This window comes from Amblyomma mixtum, chromosome 1 (genome assembly GCF_055824585.1).
Source record: "Amblyomma mixtum isolate Tamu chromosome 1, ASM5582458v1, whole genome shotgun sequence".
NCBI lineage: Eukaryota > Metazoa > Arthropoda > Arachnida > Ixodida > Ixodidae > Amblyomma > Amblyomma mixtum.
Window position 1 is genome coordinate 104,281,359 of NC_143012.1, and position 18,611 is coordinate 104,299,969.

The following is an 18,611-nucleotide window of genomic DNA, read 5'->3' on the forward strand; positions in this document are numbered from 1 at the left end:
AAAGCGAACTCTACAGTATACATACTCGAACGGCGCGAATTTTGTATGGGAAAAATAAGAAAAAAATTATACTAATATCCTGATAAAATACTCCACCGTACATCCCTAGGACGTACACCTTGTCTCTAATGCGGATATCCAAAAGCGGATACTGTCCGTACGTCCGGCGGATGTATGAATACGGATATCCGAAATCGGATTGTGTTCGTACGTCCGATGGATTTCCGATCTCGGCAAAGGACGTTCGGATCTAGCTCGTACGTCCGACGGATATCTGTGGTTGCTTGGGCATCAGGAACTATGGCAACTGAAAAGCATTTCTTTGGATTAAGGGCGAGGCCCCTGGCCGAAAAAAAAGACTCAAGACTTCAGTTGGAGTTGTCCCCGTGGCGTAGTTGAGAAGACGACTAGGTCATCCGCGAATGCCATGGCGTTTAGTTCAAGGTTTCCACTTTGGAACGCCTCCCCGATGTCACATGTCGACAGCCAGAGATCCGCTACTGCGTTGAACAGCATGGGGGAGAGAGGATCGCCCTGACGAACGCCGCGAGAGGGTCGGACAAGCTTCGTGGACTCTCCAAAAGTAAGGACCGTTTTTGCGGATGTACAGAAGTCCCTAATATATCTAACAAAGTCTTCGTCGAGGCCTTTTCTCTCGAGCCCCTCCAGTATGGCTGCAAGGGTGACCCTATCAAAGGCCTTGGCTATATCAAGGGATGCCATTAATAGAGGTCTGAACTTAGTCTTGGCCTCATGCAAGGCCCCGGCCAGCACATGGATCTTTTCACTGCATCCGTCGACGAGCAGGAAAGCTCCTTGCCGAAAATCTAAGTCCAGCAGACCAGCTAGCCTCGATGCGATTATCTTATGGAAGAGGCGAAGGACGACCGAGGAAACCGTTATGGGACGGAAGTCACCCGGCTGCGTCGCGTTCTGGACCTTTGGTATGAAGATTGTACGAGCTCCAGTCAAAGAGACTGGAAGGCGGCGTGTCAACATCAAAAGAGTTAAGACTACCTTGAGTACCTCAGCAGGAACTGCTCGCAGATCGCCAGGACGGAAGCCATCCAGACTTGCCGAGTTTAGTGCCGGCAATGCCCTTTTGTTTTGATCTCCTTAGAGGAGACAGGTCCGAAGGGAGACTTGCCCGTAGAGCGGGGACTTGCACTCGAAGGAAGGGGAGGCAGGTTATCTGGAGCCTCCATCACTTGCGCCCATGAAGATAAGAATGAAGTCTTGTCTGCTACGTCAAAGGTCACCTCGCCGTCTAAGACTTGTCGAATACAGGTGCTTTGGTTCTTCTTCTAGAGGGATTGTACTTTGGCATATTCCCTTCTTCACTTCCTCCTGCCGTCCTTCGTTGATTTATCTCTCCTACTGGGTCCAGATGGACCGTTGTCCCTGTAGAACACAGCTCGTAAGTAGTCATTAACTTTCCTATCAATATCGCCATTATCCAGGAACAGTCTCGCTATGGCACACAGCTCACCCGCATTGTGTGAGCTCGGGCATTTCTTTTTGGTGAGCTTCCGTAGTTCCTCAAACAGTGAGTCACGGATGCTAGGTTCAGTTACCTCCGGTACTACCCCCACCCCATCTCCCAAATTATCGAGATCATTCCCCTCTGGACCATCCGGCAACTCACTCCCCACGCCCCTCTCATGTGAACGTTTCCACACTAGTTCCCTACACTCTGGAGAACGCCTGTGCGACTTTATCGCCTCGAATGTGCGCTCAGAGAAGTGCTCGTGTAGAAGTTGATTTATATTGTTTTTGGGACCATCACATAGGAGGTCCACCTCCATTCTGGCTAGAAGAGTTGACTCTTCCAATGACCATCTAGGCTTTATACGTGATATCACAATGTCGGCATTGTACTGGTACGAGTGCTCCCTACGAGGGTGCACCCCGAGACCGATTTTTTTACTAAAAGACCTGCCACAGTCCGGCAGGTAGTATGCAGGAAATTGCCTGCAGAAGGGCCAGTTGTGGTCTCATCGGAAGAGCTATCTTCAAGAAGGCCGGCCCGGGCCAGCCTGCCAAGCCGAAAGAGACAAGAAACCGACCTCTGGCGAAGAACTGCGGCGGAACCACCAACATCCGAGGAGGAACGTGGATCGGAGGAGACCTGGACATCTCCCCACTCGAAAGTGGCTGCTTACTAGGACCGACGGCAGGCCTGGACCTCTCCCTCAAGACCCGTGGCCGAACATCTCGGGGGACACGCCCGTTTAGCGAGTGACGCGGAAAGCGCGGAGGGAGAATGCGGCCAGAACGCGTTGTGATGCCGCTCCCAGGTGGAGGAATGGACTTCTCCAGCCTAGGAGGAATGGACTTCTCCAGCCTAGGAGACGGTGAACCCACCAACCCCGCACAGAAACGGACTTTCTTAGCCCTGGGGGCCCCCACAGATGCCGTCTTAGAAGTAGTGGGAGTAGCGCATACATCGCGGAAAGGTTTCCTACGTCGAAAAATTACAGCGGGGGTGAAACCATCCCCCGTAGAGGCAGGCGAGGAATCCCCCCGAACGCCCAACAGCCCGGGCCCAACCGCGTCTGCCGGGGCGGCCGCGGACGAAAAAAAAGGGTGGGGGTCATCCAATGATGGGCCTACAATCTGTGGACTCCAGAGAGGCTACCACCATCAAGAGGAATGAGCCCCACCACCAGGGCCAGTTCTGCTACCGTAGAAGGGGAGCCTGGGGCATACACCCGAAACCATCCCCGGAGGGCCGGGCCAAGGGGCCCCGGTCCCCTGTTGGAGAGGAGCGCCCCGACTCACTGACTTCCCGGGACTATTGTAGCCGCCGTCCCGGGCGTCAGTTAGCGCATCCTCATCCAACTGGTGAGTGCCTTGGAGCAGCATAGGCCGCGGAGCACCGTCCAAACCGACTGCAGACACCGGGGTATTACTGACTATAGGTGTTAGCAGCGCACACGAAACAAGGGCGGACAGAAAAGGGAACGAAACACAGCGCTGACTTTCAACTGAGCTTTATTGGAAGAATAAGCGACTTTTATACAAAGAATTTTTTTTTTACATGTGACTCAGAAGATGTCAAAACGTCCTACTACATGTGCCATCTAAAATCACTGATACTCTAGACAAACTCTGGTAAAGAACGTGATTGAAAACACAGACGAATCCTGAGAAGAAATGAGAGGTCAATCAGATGAAACGGGTTAGATTTGTGCAACGCCCACCTTTTTTCTTAAGACACGTGCCGCTTAAAACCATATAACAACGGTGAAGGAACAACAATGGAAAAACCTGCCAAAAAACTTTGATACCAAAATGCAAAAGCAGGCTGAAGCTGTATATGGGCTCCCGTTGTCAAAAAAGTAAAAGAAAATAGAATAAAATGACAAAAGACAGGACTGAAACGGCATAAAAACGCATTGACTAAAAGAGCATAAAACCCATATTATTCCACCATTTAAAGAGTGTCCAAGTACGGGTGTGCGCCGGCGGCCTGCAAGGATCCAAGTTCTTTATCCAGGAGCACTAAGGACGCAGCGCTGACGCACATGTCCCCTTAGTGTTCTTTGGCTTTTGCCTCGATAATCTCCCTCGTGGTCTGATCGCTGCTTCTACCTAAAATCTTAGTGTCCTGGAACCGTGGTATGCACTTATTGCATTCGCTGCAGTGCACAGCGATATTTCCTTCTCGTATGTTTCTCTTGCGCAGATTGTCACAATTATTGTTGTGTTCTCGGAGTCGGTCGTTAAGGCATCAGCCTCTTTGTCCTATGTAGACTTTCCCGCAGCTTAACGGAATCTGATACACAACACCTTTGGTACAAAGTTACTATCAGCAACGAATGAAACGCGAACAAGAAAACTGAAGTGGTAACACAAAAACACCAACATATTAGCTCCTACAGAGGAACTACAAGCGAGATTGATTAACATTTCTCAAGAAGACTGGTAGCGCTGTCGAAATTCAAGTAACCTGAGCTTTTATTGAGCTTCCCGTGGCTAATAGCTTTTTATCTTGCTGTCCTTGGCTCAGCTGTCTTGTTCGCGTTTCATTTGTTGCTGATAGTATAAATGAAGTCCGGTGTTTTTTGGAGCACTGCACACGTGGTGTACCACACGTCTGATTAAGCTTGCAAAAAGCTTTGACAGCTTTTCAGGGGCTGAAAGCTTTGCAAGCTTACTCAGACGTGTGGTAGACCACGTGTGCAGTGCTCCAAAAAACTTCGTTTGTACCTTGTACCAAAGGTGTTGTGTATCAGATTCCGTAAAAGGGACACTGAGGAGAAATTGAAGTTGGCTTGTATCGACAGAGTATCAGCTCCTGATTACAAAAACGCCACTCATACTGACAACAAAACTCTTGTAACGTAGAAAAGAGCAAGAACGAAAAAGATTCAGGGGGCACTTTGACTGTCTAAAGTGGGTAGAGGCGGAAGCGTTTTCCGCACCACCTTCGCTGTTTCTGTGGCACTGGTGGCGTCACATGTAATTGAGTACTAATTACTAAGTGATGACAAATCACTAATTAATGGTTAATTACTGATTAATGCCTGAATACTAATTAACTGCTAATTAATGACGCTTAAGCTTCGCCTTTGGAGTGGAACGCGACAGCGCGTTGTAGCGCTGCCAGGGAGTCCACGGAACGCCACCACCCGTTCGGCGCGATGCCTTGCCCTTTGAACGCAACGCTTTTTGTGGCTCAGTGGCTATGGTGCTCGGCTGCTGGCCCGAAAGACGCGGGTTCGATCCCGGCCGCGGCGGCTGAATTTCTTTGGAGGAGAAATTCGAGGCCCGTGTACTGTGCGATGTCAGTGCACGTTAAAGAACCCCAGGTGGTCGAAATTTCCGGAGCCCTCCACTACGGCGTCTCTCATAGCCTTAGTCGCTTTGGGACGTTAAACCCCATAAACCAAACCAAACCAAACGCTTTTTGAGGAAAGGAAATGGCGCAGTAATTCTCTGTCATCTCGGTGGACACCTGAACCGCACCGTAGAGGAAGGGAGGAAGTGGGAGTGAAAGAAGATAGATAAAGAGGAGCCGTAATGAAGAAAATGAAAATTGTATTTGAGGAAAGGAAATTACGCAGTAACTGTGTCACAAAATTCAGGGGGGGGAGGGGCAGTTTTTTGACCTAAAGTGTGGTCACTGATGTGTGGTTAAGATGTTAAGCTTCGCCCCTAAGAGTGGAACGCGACAGCGTCTTGCAACGCTGCCAAGGAGTCCATAGAACGCCATCGCCCATTCGGTTCTACGCCTCGCTCGTCCGTAAATTGGTTTTTGAGGAAAGGAAATGTATCTGTCTCTCGTTTCTCGGTGCACACCTAAACCTCGCCGGAAGGGAATGGAGGAGGATGAGAGTGAGTGAAGGCACCGTATTCACTAGACGCGCCTTTGTTCATTCCAAGCCATCGAGCTGGCATGGCGGAGTGGATAGATGCTCGTCTCTCACGCCGAAGACCGTGGTTAGGTTCCTGAGCTCGACCAATTTCTTAATCGGTTTTATTTATTTATATGGCCTGACTAGTAAAGCTAATTAGGCTAATTGGGTAATTAAGCAATTAACTAAGCTCAGTCCCACTTGGAGCATCACTATACGATCCCTTCAATTGGTTGCATGGTTACTAGCCAAAGTACAATTGGCCCCGTTTGAAATTCGCGCACTGTGACGTCACGACCGTTTCCACCAATTGAAAAGCGTGACATTTTCTGTCGACAACTGCTGCTTACAACGATGAGACATTAAAGGCTTCCGCCTTAAAATACAGGTATCGCCACCACAGGCCAAATTCGCAAGTACAAGCGTGTTGACGTCATAGGACAAAACAGTGTTGCTAGAACCAATGCTTCTAGTATCACTGGGACACGAGGAGCCACAAATCACTGAGGCGCAGCCATGCATGCGCAAATCTCCTCAAAGTCACCAGATGGCGCCACGTCCCTGGCAGCTACGCGCGCGCCTGCAGCATCGGGACCAATCAGCGCTTGCTCATCGGCGGTAGGCGGGCTCCCGGTATTCCGCTAACGGTAACAAGGTACTCGGTATGCTAAAGGTGTCCATTTGCGAGAACTTCGTTGACAACTTTGAGAACGGGATCCATCGTAACGCTCGCAAAACGCCGGTGCAAACGTAAACGAAGCGACGGTAGCGACGGCCGCAACAGCGGATAGATGCTTTCAACGTGCGGCCGGCGGTATCTTTCTTTTCGGCTGCTGCTAGGGCGCTCTGCTGGCCGTCAGAAATCACGGAGTCTGTGTTACGTCATGTGCACGTCATGTTTCACGTCACTTAGTCCTGTGTCGTCATACGAGAATCCCAAGTTTGAATCAGAGCGGCGGGAAAAACCTTTCAACTTCGAATCCAAATTTCTTAGAAATAAATGCATCTTTCGCTGCAGGCCAAGTGGCAACAGAGCCCTAAAATGCCGAACTATCGGATTTTGCTATGAACAAAATATTAATACAGCTCTCCTAACTGTCCCTTTAAGCTGCGGGAAAGTCTATATAGGAAAAACGGGCCGATGCCTTAACGACCGACTCCGAGAACACAACAATAATTGTGACAATCTGCGCAAGAGAAACATACGGGAAGGAAATCTCGCTGTGCACTGCAGCGAATGCAATAAGTGCATACCACGGTTCCAGGACACTACGATTTCAGGTAGAAGCAGCGATCAGACCACGAGGGAGATTATCGAGGCAAAAGCCATCGAACAGAAAGGGCACATGTGCGTCAGCGCTGCGTCCTTAGTGCTCCTGGATAAAGAACTTGGATTCTTGTAGGCCGCAGGCCGCAGGCGCGCACCCGTAAATTTGGACACTCTTTAAATGGTGGAATAATATGGGTTTTATGCTGTTTTAGTTAATGCGTTTTTATGCAGTTTCAGTCAGGTCTTTTGTCATTTTGTTCTATTTTCTTTTACTTTTTTGACAAAGAGAGCCCATATACAGCTTCACCCTGCTTTTGCATTTTGGTATCAAAGTTTTTTGAGAGGTTTTTCCATTGTTGTTTCTTCACCGTTGTTGATCATGACACCTTTAGATGGTTTTAAGCAGCACGTATCTTTAGGAAAAAAAGTTGGCCGTTGCACAAATATAACCCGTTTCATCTGATTGACCTCTCATTTCTTCTCAGGATTCCTCTGTGTTTTCAATCACGTTCTTTATCAGGGTTTATGTAGGGCATCAGTGATTTTAGATGGCACATGGAGTAGGACGTTTTGACATCTTCTGAGTAACATGTTAAAAAAAATTCTTTGTATAAAAGTCACTTATTTTTTCAATAAAGCTCAGCTGAAAGTCAGCGCTGTGTTTCGTTCCCTTTTCTTGTTGTCCTTGTTTCGTGTGCGCTGCTAACATCTCCAGCATGAAAAACCAACTAGCCCAAGAAAAGACGATTCTGACCTGTATTACTGACACAGACGTTAGAGGCGGCCCCCAGGTCTACGGCCAGCCGGAGCGGTGACGCGGCTGGCTCGTGAGCATCACCATAAGGTACAACAGTCAACTCCATGGGTTTCAGAACTGAGGTGCCAGGCTTCTTTGAGAGATCCGTGACCTGACCATCCGCAGTGGCACACGTAGTGCTCAAAGAGGCCGAAACCTCACATGCCCTCTCATCCTCTCGCATCGGTACATCAGAGAAAGTTGGCATAGAAATATGGGGTGGGGAAATGGGGACGGTCTCACCAAGCATTCCCACCTGACATCCAGAGGCATCAGCCTCAACACGTTCAACTCGTTCAACAAGTTCTAACACGAGGCCTTTATGGATTTTACCGAAGTGAATCTTAAGGCCTATGAGTGCACCAAAGGTTCTGCTGCATCGCGAGCATGCGAATTCAGGGGGTGGATCCTGCACCCCGGACCCATCAGGGACGTCTCGCCGTGAGGCCGTGGCGCCCAAAGTTGGAATGACCGCCACTCGGCAGTCATTGTTTGTTTTCCTTGGTTTTCTACTCGCGCCAACTCATTTAAAGGACCCAGGAGATGGCGACCCCTGGGCCCCACTTGCCCTCACACTTAGAAGAAACTGGGCGAGTGTAGGGGCTTAAAGCCCAGTCCCTCTTCCTGTTCTTTAGCCCTAGTTGTCTGGGTTACCAGCCGGCATCTGGACGTAGGTACGGAGGCGAACAGGGCATCAGGGCCTATGGTCTAGACCCTGGGGCGGAGATGTGTTGCGCCAGCCAGCCAAAACTGGTAAACTTTGTAAACTGCTACCATTGTGATTTTTTGCTGCAGCTCGCCTCGCACTATCATGTCTAAAATCAGCAAGTAACTAGCGCTAGCACTAGACGAAATGAAGAAAGAAATCAAGGCTGAATTTAAGGCTTTCAGGGAATCCCTTGTCCGCTATGTTCGCAATGTACTCAGAGAAATAAAAACCATTATGTCATTCATCAGTGAGAAATTTGACGAGGTGAAGGATGACCTCAAGAGGACAGTCGAGGAGAGTAAGGAATTGCGCGAACAAAACGCAATTCTAAGAAATCGCTGTGATTCTCTCGCTGCCCAGATCAAATTGTATGAGGCACGGCTGGTACACTGTGAACAGTATTCGCCGAATGCAAATGTAGAAATAAAAGGGATACCTGTGAGCACAGATGAAAACTTGCTTGAAATTTTGGGAGAACTTAGTGAAAAAGTGGGCGAATGTGTTTCGCCTTCCGACATTGACGTAAGTCATAGGGTAGCCGTTCATGGAAGCAAAACAGAAAAGTACATAGTCGCACAATTTGTGCATCGAAGGAAGCGAGACGCTTTTCATGAAAAGGCGCGAAAAACGAGGCTGTCATGTACAGACCTTGGTTTCCAGGAGACGGACTCTGTGTACATGAACGAGCGCTTGTGCCCAGATCGCAAGCGCTCGCTGGGGCTTGCTGTCAGTAAGAAGCGTGATGCACACTGGAAGTGTGTCTGGGTGCGCGGAGGCCAGATCTACGCACGGAAATCTGAGAATAGCACGCTGATAAAGATATAATAGCAGTGACGTGGCCAAGATGTTATCTTTCATCATGGATTCCTATCACCTGCTTGCTCCAGCACAGTTAAATAAGCTAGTTAGCACAAACGCCTTAAAACGTTTTCACTTGAACTGCCGTTCTATAAATAACAAAGCTGAAGAAATAGAAGCCTTGTTATCTGTTCTCAAATTTTCTTTTGATGTAATTATGCTCACCGAGACCTGGTATCAAGATGACGCAAACTATTTAGTTCTAAATAACTGTACACATTTTGTTCTCCAGAGACCTCGGCGCCGGGGTGGCGGTGTGTCGTTACAGATATTGAACACACAAACTGCAAAAGAAAACCAACAATTCACAGTTTCTACCGCAGATATTGAAGTCCTGACCGTTGAAGGTGGGAATGACGTATTTGCCGTTCTGTACCGTCCTCCTGATGGAAATTGGAGAGGGTGTCTAGGCGTTCTCGAAAGCCTGTTTGATTACGTTACAACAAACCAACAAGTATTATTTTTATTGGGTGATTTCAATATTGATACGCGATGTAATTCAGCGGCACAAGAATTCATAAGCCTACTAGATGCATATGACTTTTTAAATCTTATCGAAGTACCTACACGCATCACGTGCTCCACATCTTCCTGTATCGTTATTGTAATCACGAACACCGAAAAATGCGAAACAAAAGCTGGCACTGTACTGTCCGACTTAAGAGACCATCTCCCTGTTTTTGCCTTCGTCCCAACCGAACGCCTTTATCGAGTCCCCGCAACACCCTCTCCATATTTTCGACGCGTTAATATCACCACACTTGACCGTTTTCGTTCGATGTTATATGAAACTAGTTGGGACGATGTGCTGTCTTTAAAAGACGTGAATGAGGCATATAATGCTTTTTTGTTCAAAGTTAAAACTGTCTATGATAAATGTTTTCCACTAGTCCGTCCGCGCAAACGCAATCCAAAGAAGCCGTGGGTTACGCAAGGACTGCTGCGCAAAATAAGGACCAAAGAGAAAATGTTTGCGCAATTCATGAAATCACGGGAGCCTTCCAAGCTTGAGAAATATAAGAAATACCGAAACCAGCTGAATAGAGAATTGCGAACTGTTAAGCTAAGCTATTTTAGTAATGCGTTTTCAATGGAGTCCAATAGAAGTGTTCACAACCATTGGGACCAAGTGAACAAATTACTAAATCGCACCTCAAAAACAACTATTACGACAATAATGAAAGATGGTATACCAATAGGTGGGGAGGAACTCTGTAATGAATTTAATAATTAGCTTGTTAACATAACCAAAACATTATGCTGTCCCTCTGACACACCTGTGGGTTACGCGTATAATACACCTTGCATTCTGGAATCCCTGTTCATGTATCCCACTGATGAAGGTGAAATAGTGACAGCGTTTAGAAATCTATGAAATAGCAGAGCTGAAGATAAAGATGGCTTTCAGATCAAACCCTTCAAATTTGTAGTTGACATACTAGCTCCAATACTAATGCATATTTATAATCTAGCTATAGAATCTGGCGTGTTTTCAAAAGAGATGCAGGCAGCAAAAGTGGCTGTCATTCACAAAGGTGGTGCTACCTCAGATATGGCTAACTACAGGCCTTTTTCCATTCTTCCGATATTATCCAAAGGTCTCGAAAATATTATTTATGTGAGAATCAATACTTTTCTAGTCACACATTGAGTTCTATCAGACAGTAAGTTTCGTTTAAGAAAACAAAGGTCCACGGAAACGGCACTAATTAAGCAAAAAGAAATAATAATAAATGCGTTTGAGGAAAAGCTCCTTGCACTAGGAATATTTGTTGATTTTTCCAATTTGACCTGCTTATTCATGCTTTACGGGTACATAAACTCAATAACTATGGAATTAGAGGTAACAGCTTATCTTTAATTGAATCATATCTGAAATATCGTAAGGAAATGGTCTCCCTTAATCACACAATATCAACCTCGCAACCTATCCTCTCTGGTGTACCAAAAGGCAGCATTCTGGGCCCCCTTTTATTTAATATTTACATTAATGATATATTTTCTGCTCCCGTTCCTGTCAACGTAATAGCGTATGCAGACGACCCCACAATGCTTTCCTCAGGTAACACAGAAACATACCTGCTAGAATACGGCAATAAGTTCTTAGAATTCCTGCGTCAGTGGTCCTCTAAGAACTACCTAAGGGTAAGCATCATGAAGACCAAAGCAATAATATTCCGAGCTGAAAACAGAATGGTGCGTGCAAATTTTGACCTTTGGATAGCAAACAAAAAATTGATGTCGTGCCAGCTGTGAAATGTCTTGGTGTTGTTTGGACCGAATCACTTAATTGGGATAAACATACTGAGAATGTCTGCGCTAAAATAAACAAGATTAATGGCATCCTATGCCGCCAGAGACACACACTTCCGCCTAGATTTAAAATATTAATTTTCAATGCATTTATATTGACACATATAATTTATTGTCTCATGACCTGGGGGACAACAAGCAAAACCAAATGAAAATTCTAATGGCGCAAAAACGAGCAATTAGATGAATAGCTAATGTGCCCTGGTTTACTCATACGGCTTCCTACTTTGCAAGGTTCAGTATCATGAAAATCTCGGAGCTATTCCCATTCAAGTTAATCATTATGTATAAAAATGCTGTTTCAACTAAGAATGATTTCCTCTTATCAAGATTCAACCTCATTCGTTCGATTCCATCTTATAACACATGGAACAAAATGTCATGGTCCGTACTATCGAGGACAAAAGTGGTATACTCCACGCGGCGGGACCCGGAGCAACGGAAAACTGGGTTGCAACGCCATCTACAGGCGCCATCTTGGACCCAGATAGCCAATCTGTGACCTCTATTATCAGCAGGCCTGTCGCTTGGCTCGCTGCAATGTTGATAAAATGCGCTGCTTCTACGACAAGTTAGCCGCGCGCGCTCGGGCATCTGATCGCATCATGACGGTGCGAGCGCCGGCTCTGAAGCCATATCTCGAACGCGCGTTGAAAAAAAGAAGACACAAAAGGAAAAGAGGGCCGCCAGATTTCTACTGCTGCGGCACCGCTCGGAATTTTGGCGAGCAAAGGCACGAAATATTGAAACCAGTCAAGCAACATGCCTACTGATAATAAAGGTCACAGATTGGCTGTCTGGGTCCGAGATGCCGCTTGCAGATGGCGTCGAAACGCAGTTTTCCGTTGCTCCGGCTCCGGTCGCGTGGAGAATACCACTTTTGTCCCCGATAGTACCTTTCTGCCGCACTACATATGGTAAGCAGTAACTGACATATAGTCTACCACATTACCTCAATATTCTGTACAAGAACATCATACTTGAAAAAGACTTCACGCATAAATTAATAACACTTATTCCTTTGTTCGAATGTGCATAATTTTGACATCATGTTAGAACATATACATGGTCTGTTCTGAAAGTAGTAGCACTGATTTTTTTAAACAAAATTTATTCAAGTGAATACTACAAACGATTACCATTTTTCAAGGAAGCACCCTTCCGCACCTACACGCTGCTGCCTATGAGTTTTACATTTTTTGTACGCCTCCAGGAACGCCTGGACCGGAATGCTGTTTAGCTCCCTCGTCACGGCCTGTTGAACCACCTCTACCGATCCGTGATGTTTGCCCTCGAGCGTCGATTTTATTCTTGGGAATAGAAAAAAGTCTGGCGGGGCCAAGTCGAGGCTGTAGGGGGGCTGAGGCAGCGTTGCCGCCTTGTGCTGGGCAAAAAATCGGGGTCCTCATTCACATGATGAAGAAGATCCTACCGGTTGGCCTTTTCCTCCTCTGACAACACTCCCGGTACCAACTTCGCGCACGCTTTCCTCATGGATAAGTTTTCTGTCACGATCTCAAAAACTTGTGTTTGAGGAATGCTGAAGTCATCAGCAAATCTCTGATACTCATTTTACGATCACTGTTAAGTAAATGTTTCACTCGCTACACATTTTCGTTGGTCTTGCTGGTCGAAGGGCGTCTGCAGCGGTTGTCTTGCTGCACTCTTTCCTTATCTTCTAGGAAAAGTTTGTGCCACTCAAAAAACACCTGATCTACCCATGGAAGCGTCACCGTAGGCCTCCTTAATCATGTTGTGAGTCTCTTTGCCCGTTTTACTAAGATTTGCTCAAAATTTGATCGCGTATCGTTGATCGAGCAAACGCTCGACTATTCTGCGTGACGAGACGTTTAGACAGGGATTCACAGTAGAAGCGACCTCCTCTCTTCAGCGGCCGAGAGCCTACTGCCGATTTTCCCCAGCATTCCCGAAATCCCCCTTCAACGATCCTGCACGCGCAGACCAGCTCTCTTCCGCCCGTTCGTCCAGGAAAAAACCAGTCCTACTACTTTCAGAACAGATCATGTATATATAGCTTTGTGTATCTTCTTTCTACTTGATTTCTATCTCGGTTGATTATAAATGCGTTTCCTGTAGATAAAAATTTTGAGCAGTTTCTTTTGTCAAATAATGATAATAGAGGCATAACATCATGCAAATGTCCATGTACGAGGTCTGTTAGAAAAGTATCCGACCTTTGGCCGAAGAAAAAAAACTGGCATAACTGGAGCGTAAGAAACCTAATTACCTTCAAGGTAGTCAGTCTCCTTGGGACTCCATATACATCTCCCAGCGGTGCTGCCATTGTTGGAAGTATTCCGAAAAGCCCCTTTTCGGAATGGAATTTAGCTCTGCTGTCGTTGCAGCCATAATGTCCTTTCTTTTCTGAAATCGCGCTCCTTTCAATGGTCTCTTGATTTTAGGAAACAGCCAGAAGTCGTAGGGGGACATATCAGGAGAGTAAGGAGCCTGTTGAACTACAGGAGTCTGGTTTTTTGCCAGAAAAGTCTGAATCCAATGCGAGGAATGTGAAGGAGCAATGCCGCGAGGGATGCGCCAATTTCTTGTTGACCTCAATTCCGGTCTCTTGCGCCGCACAGCGCCACGTAGGCGATGGAGGACATCCCTGTAGTACTCTTTAGTCATTCTTTGACCCTGTGGGGTGCGTACTCGTGGTGTGCCACACAGAGGGAGTCAAAAAAGCAGTCAGCATCACTTTGACATTGCTGCGCACTTGGCGGGCCTTTTTGGTCTTGGTGACGTGGAATGCGTCCTCTGTGACGACTGGGATTTGTTTTCAGGGTCGTACCCGTACACCCAAGACCCGTCGCTAGTGATTACGGCGTCGGTGAAGTCATGGTAACTGTTTGTGGAATCCAGCATCTCCTGTGAGACTTCAACATGAAGCTGCTTTTTCTCCACCGTCAGCAGCTTCGGCACGAATTTCGCCGCAACTCTCTCCATGTCCAAATCTTCGGTGATAATGGAATCTGCAGAAAAATTGCTGATGTCCGCCTCTTCCGCAATTTCTCGGATAGTCATACAACAGTCCCGCATCACCACAGCGTTCACTTCGGCAATTACCTGGTCATTTCGGCATGTTGATGGCCGACCGGAGCGTGGCTCTCTCTCCACAGATGTGCGGCCGTCTTTAAACCAGTTGCACCACTGCTTAATCTGTGTGCTGCTCATAGCATCGTCACCGAAAGCCATGTGAACATTTCTAATGGTTTCCACTTGGCTATCGCCAAGTTTCTGGCAAAATTTGAGGTAGTAGCGCTGCTCCTCTCGCTCCGCCATTTTCCTTGCAACAAAAAACCGACGAGAGCACTGCGCACTGCCTCACTCAAACGCTCAAACGCTGCGTCCCAGCGACTGACGCTATCGGCAGGCGGGAAAAAATTCGTGCATGCACACGAAGGTTCAAGGTCGGCTGATGCAAGCGCGCTTGTTTCATATCCAACAGGTGTTCGCGAAAAAAAATAAAGTCGGATACTTTTCTAACAGACCTCGTATATATATTTTGTGGCTGCGCTTGTGCTTGCGCTCTTCCACTGCTGTTGTGATTAGCTGCCAGGCTATACCGCCGGCAGAGGGCGCAGGGTGGCCCTCAAGCTGCACCAACGCAGCTTTTTGCCTTGCGTCCTCTCTCCTCTGTTACTAATGTAACCTTGTGAGAGTTAATAAAGATGTATGTAAAAAAAACTGTACCTAACGAGCGAACTTAACTGCAGATATTTACCATGCTTAATAACAGCTCTTTTGTGTAATTACTTCTGTGGGATCTCAAAACTAGCGGCCTATATAAGCTTATAATTCACAGCTTTGCTTTGCGTATAAAATTCCGCCGATGTTTTCGGGTACACCTCCATTAGTTCATAAAGTTTTCATAGACCGCATTCTACTTTAATGTAGCGTTGCGGTGAATTCGCTTCATTTATATGATGCACTGTGCATCTCTGAATCTCGCGATCTGTACAGCTTAAGCTAATTTTAAGAATTGAATAACTTTGCGCTTCTACTGATAGTAGAATCGCAGAAATATTTTGGAGCATATCGAATGAATGAATGAATGAATGAATGAATGAATGAATGAATGAATGAATGAATGAATGAATGAATGAATGAATGAGCGAACGAATGAATGAATGAATTTATATATTTCTCTAAATATACAGGGTCTGTTCTGAAAGTAGTAGGACTGGTTTTTTCCTGGGCGAACGGGCGGACGAGACGCGGTCTGCGCGTGCAGGATCGTTGAAAGGGGATATTGGGAATGCTGGGGAAAATCGCCAGTCGGCTCTCGGCCGTTGAAGAGAGCAGGTCACTTGCACTGTGAACTCCTGTCGAAACGTCTCGTCTCGAAAAATCATGGAGCGTTTACCGGATCAGCGATACGCGATCAAATTTTGTGTAAATCTTGGTAAAACGGGCAATGAGACTCGCGACATGATTAAGGAGGCCTACGGTGACGCTGCCATGGGTAGACCAGGTATTTTTTGAGTGGCGCAAGCTGCTCCCAGAAGGTAAGGAAAGAGTGGAAGACGACGACCGCTCCGGGCGCCCTTCGACCAGCAAGACCAACGAAAATGTGTAGCGAATGAAACACTTACTGAACAGTGATTGTAGGATGAGTATCAGAATAATTGCTGATGACTTGAGCATTCCTCAAACTCAAGTTTTTGAGATCGTGAAAGAAAACTTAGCCATCAGGAAAGCCTGCGCTAAGTTGGTGCTGGAGTGTTGCCAGAGGAGCAAAAGGCCAACCGGAAAGCATTCTGCAAGTATCTTCTTGATTATGTGAATGATAACCCCGATTTTTTGCCCAGCACAAGGCGGCAACACTGCCTCAGCCCCCCTATAGCCCCGACTTGGCCCCACCAGACTTTTTTCTGTTCCCGAAAATAAAATCGACGCTCAATAGGAAACATCACGGATTGGTAGAGGCGGTTCAACTGGTCGTGACGAGGGAGCTAAACAGCATTCCGGTCCAGGCGTTCCTGGAGGCGTACGAAAACTGGAAAACTCATTAGCAGCAGCGTGTAGGTGCGGAAGGGTGCTGCTTTGAAAAATTCTAATCGTTTTAACTACTCTGATGAATAAATTTTATTTAAAAAAAATGAGTCCTACTACTTTCAGAACAGACCCTGTACAATCTTACGCCGGATATAAGAAAAGAAGTTGCGAAGCAGCAACTTGACTAGCCCTTAAACCACACACTTAAATCAACCACGTGATCAGGCAGGCATTCGTAAAGGATACTCGACAATGGACCATATTCCCGCTATCAATCAGATTACAGAGAAATGCTAAGAATATAGCCAGCCCCTATATATAGCGTTCATTGATTACGAGAAAGCATTCGACTCAGTAGAAATCTCAGCAGTCATGCAGGCATTGCGGAACCAGGGTTGTAGAAGAGTGCTATGTGAAAATATTGGAAGATATTTATAACAATTGCACAGCTACCATAGTTCTCCATAAAGGCAGCAATAAAATTCCAATAAGGAAAGGTGTCAGGCGGGGAGACACGATCTCGCCTGTTATTTGCTGCCTGTTTACAGGAGGTATTCCGGGGCATGAAGTGGGAACAGTTTGGGATAAGAGTTAATGGAGAATACCTAAGTAATTTGCGATTCGCTGATGACATTGCCTTGCTAAGTCACTCAGGACATAAACCGCAAAGCATGATCAATGAATTAGACAGGCAGAGCAGAACAGTGGGGCTAAAAATTGACATGCAGAAAACCAAAGTAATGTTCAACAGCCTAGCAAGGGAACTGCAGTTCGCAATTGGTAGCCAGGTGCTGGAAGTAGTAAGGGAATATGTCTATTAAGGGCAGGTAGTGATAGCTCATCCGCATCATGAGAGGGAAATAACTAGAAGAATAAGAATGGGGTGGAGCACATACGGCAGTTTCCCTCAGATCATGAATGGCAGTTTACCAATATCCAATATCCCTCAAGAGAAAAGTATACAACAGCTGTGTCTTACCGGTACTCACTGATGGGGAAAAACGTGGAGACCAACAAAGAGGGTTCAGCTTAAGTTAAGGACAACGCAGTCAGCTATGGAAAGAAAAATTGTAGATGTAACGTTAAGAGATCGGAAGCGGGCGGAGTTTGTGAAACAAACGCCGGTTAATGACATCCTAGTTTAAATCAAGAGGAAGAAGTGGGCTTGGGCAGGGCATGTAATGCGAAGGCAAGATATCCGTTGGTCCTTAAGGTAATTGTAAATTAAAGGCGCCAAAAACCACACACACAAACACAAGGCAAGAGAACGGGACAGAGCGCCACTCCTTAAGGGTAACGGAGTCGATTCCAAGAGAAGGCAAGCGTAGCAGTGGCCGGCGGAAGGTTAGGTGGGCGAATGAGACAAAGAAATTTGCGGGAATACGGTGGCAGCAGGTGGCGAAGGACAGGGTTAATTGGAGAGACATGGGAGTGGCCTTTGCAGTGGGGGTAGTCAGGCTGATGATGATGATGATGAGTTGCAGCAGAAGCTTTGGCATAAGCATGGTTTACGAGGCTAAAAAAAAACGCAGTAAAAATTCTTATACAGGTTTACATATGAAGTCGAGAGTTCGACGAAAACTCGTCTGGTCGGGGACAAACATGTTGACGATGAAGAAGGGACGCCGACCAAAGAAAAACAAAAACAAAAACAGACGTTTCGGCTCCCGTACGGGAGCCTTGTTCACATTGAAATGAAGCAAGCAGCTGAGTGGCATTACATATGCTTGAAAAGAGGGCGCAGGGAGCGTGCGTAGATGGGGTTAAGATTTCCGTCGTTGCGGTTGAGGGTGTGACTAGTAGTTTGGATGATTAATGATTCCAAGTGCAGGCGAGGGCGTAGCTTCTTTTCCGTTGAAAGCACGTGTGCCCGACCCCAGTCAATGTCATGGCCTGTAGATACTGCGTGCTCGGCGATAGCATTGCTCGGCGATAGCAATGCTATCGCCGAGCACGCAGTATCTACAGGCCATGACATTGACTGGGGTCGGGCACACGTGCTTTCAACGGAAAAGAAGCTACGCCCTCGCCTGCACTTGTAATCATTAATCATCCAAACTACTAGTCACACCCTCAACCGCAACGACGGAAATCTTAACCCCATCTACGCACGCTCCCTGCGCCCTCTTTTCAAGCATATGTAATGCCACTCAGCTGCTTGCTTCATTTCAATGTGAACAAGGCTCCCGTACGGGAGCCGAAACGTCTGTTTTTGTTTTTGTTTTTCTTTGGTCGGCGTCCCTTCTTCATCGTCAACAGGTTTACATATAGCAAGTAGCTGTCAAAAAT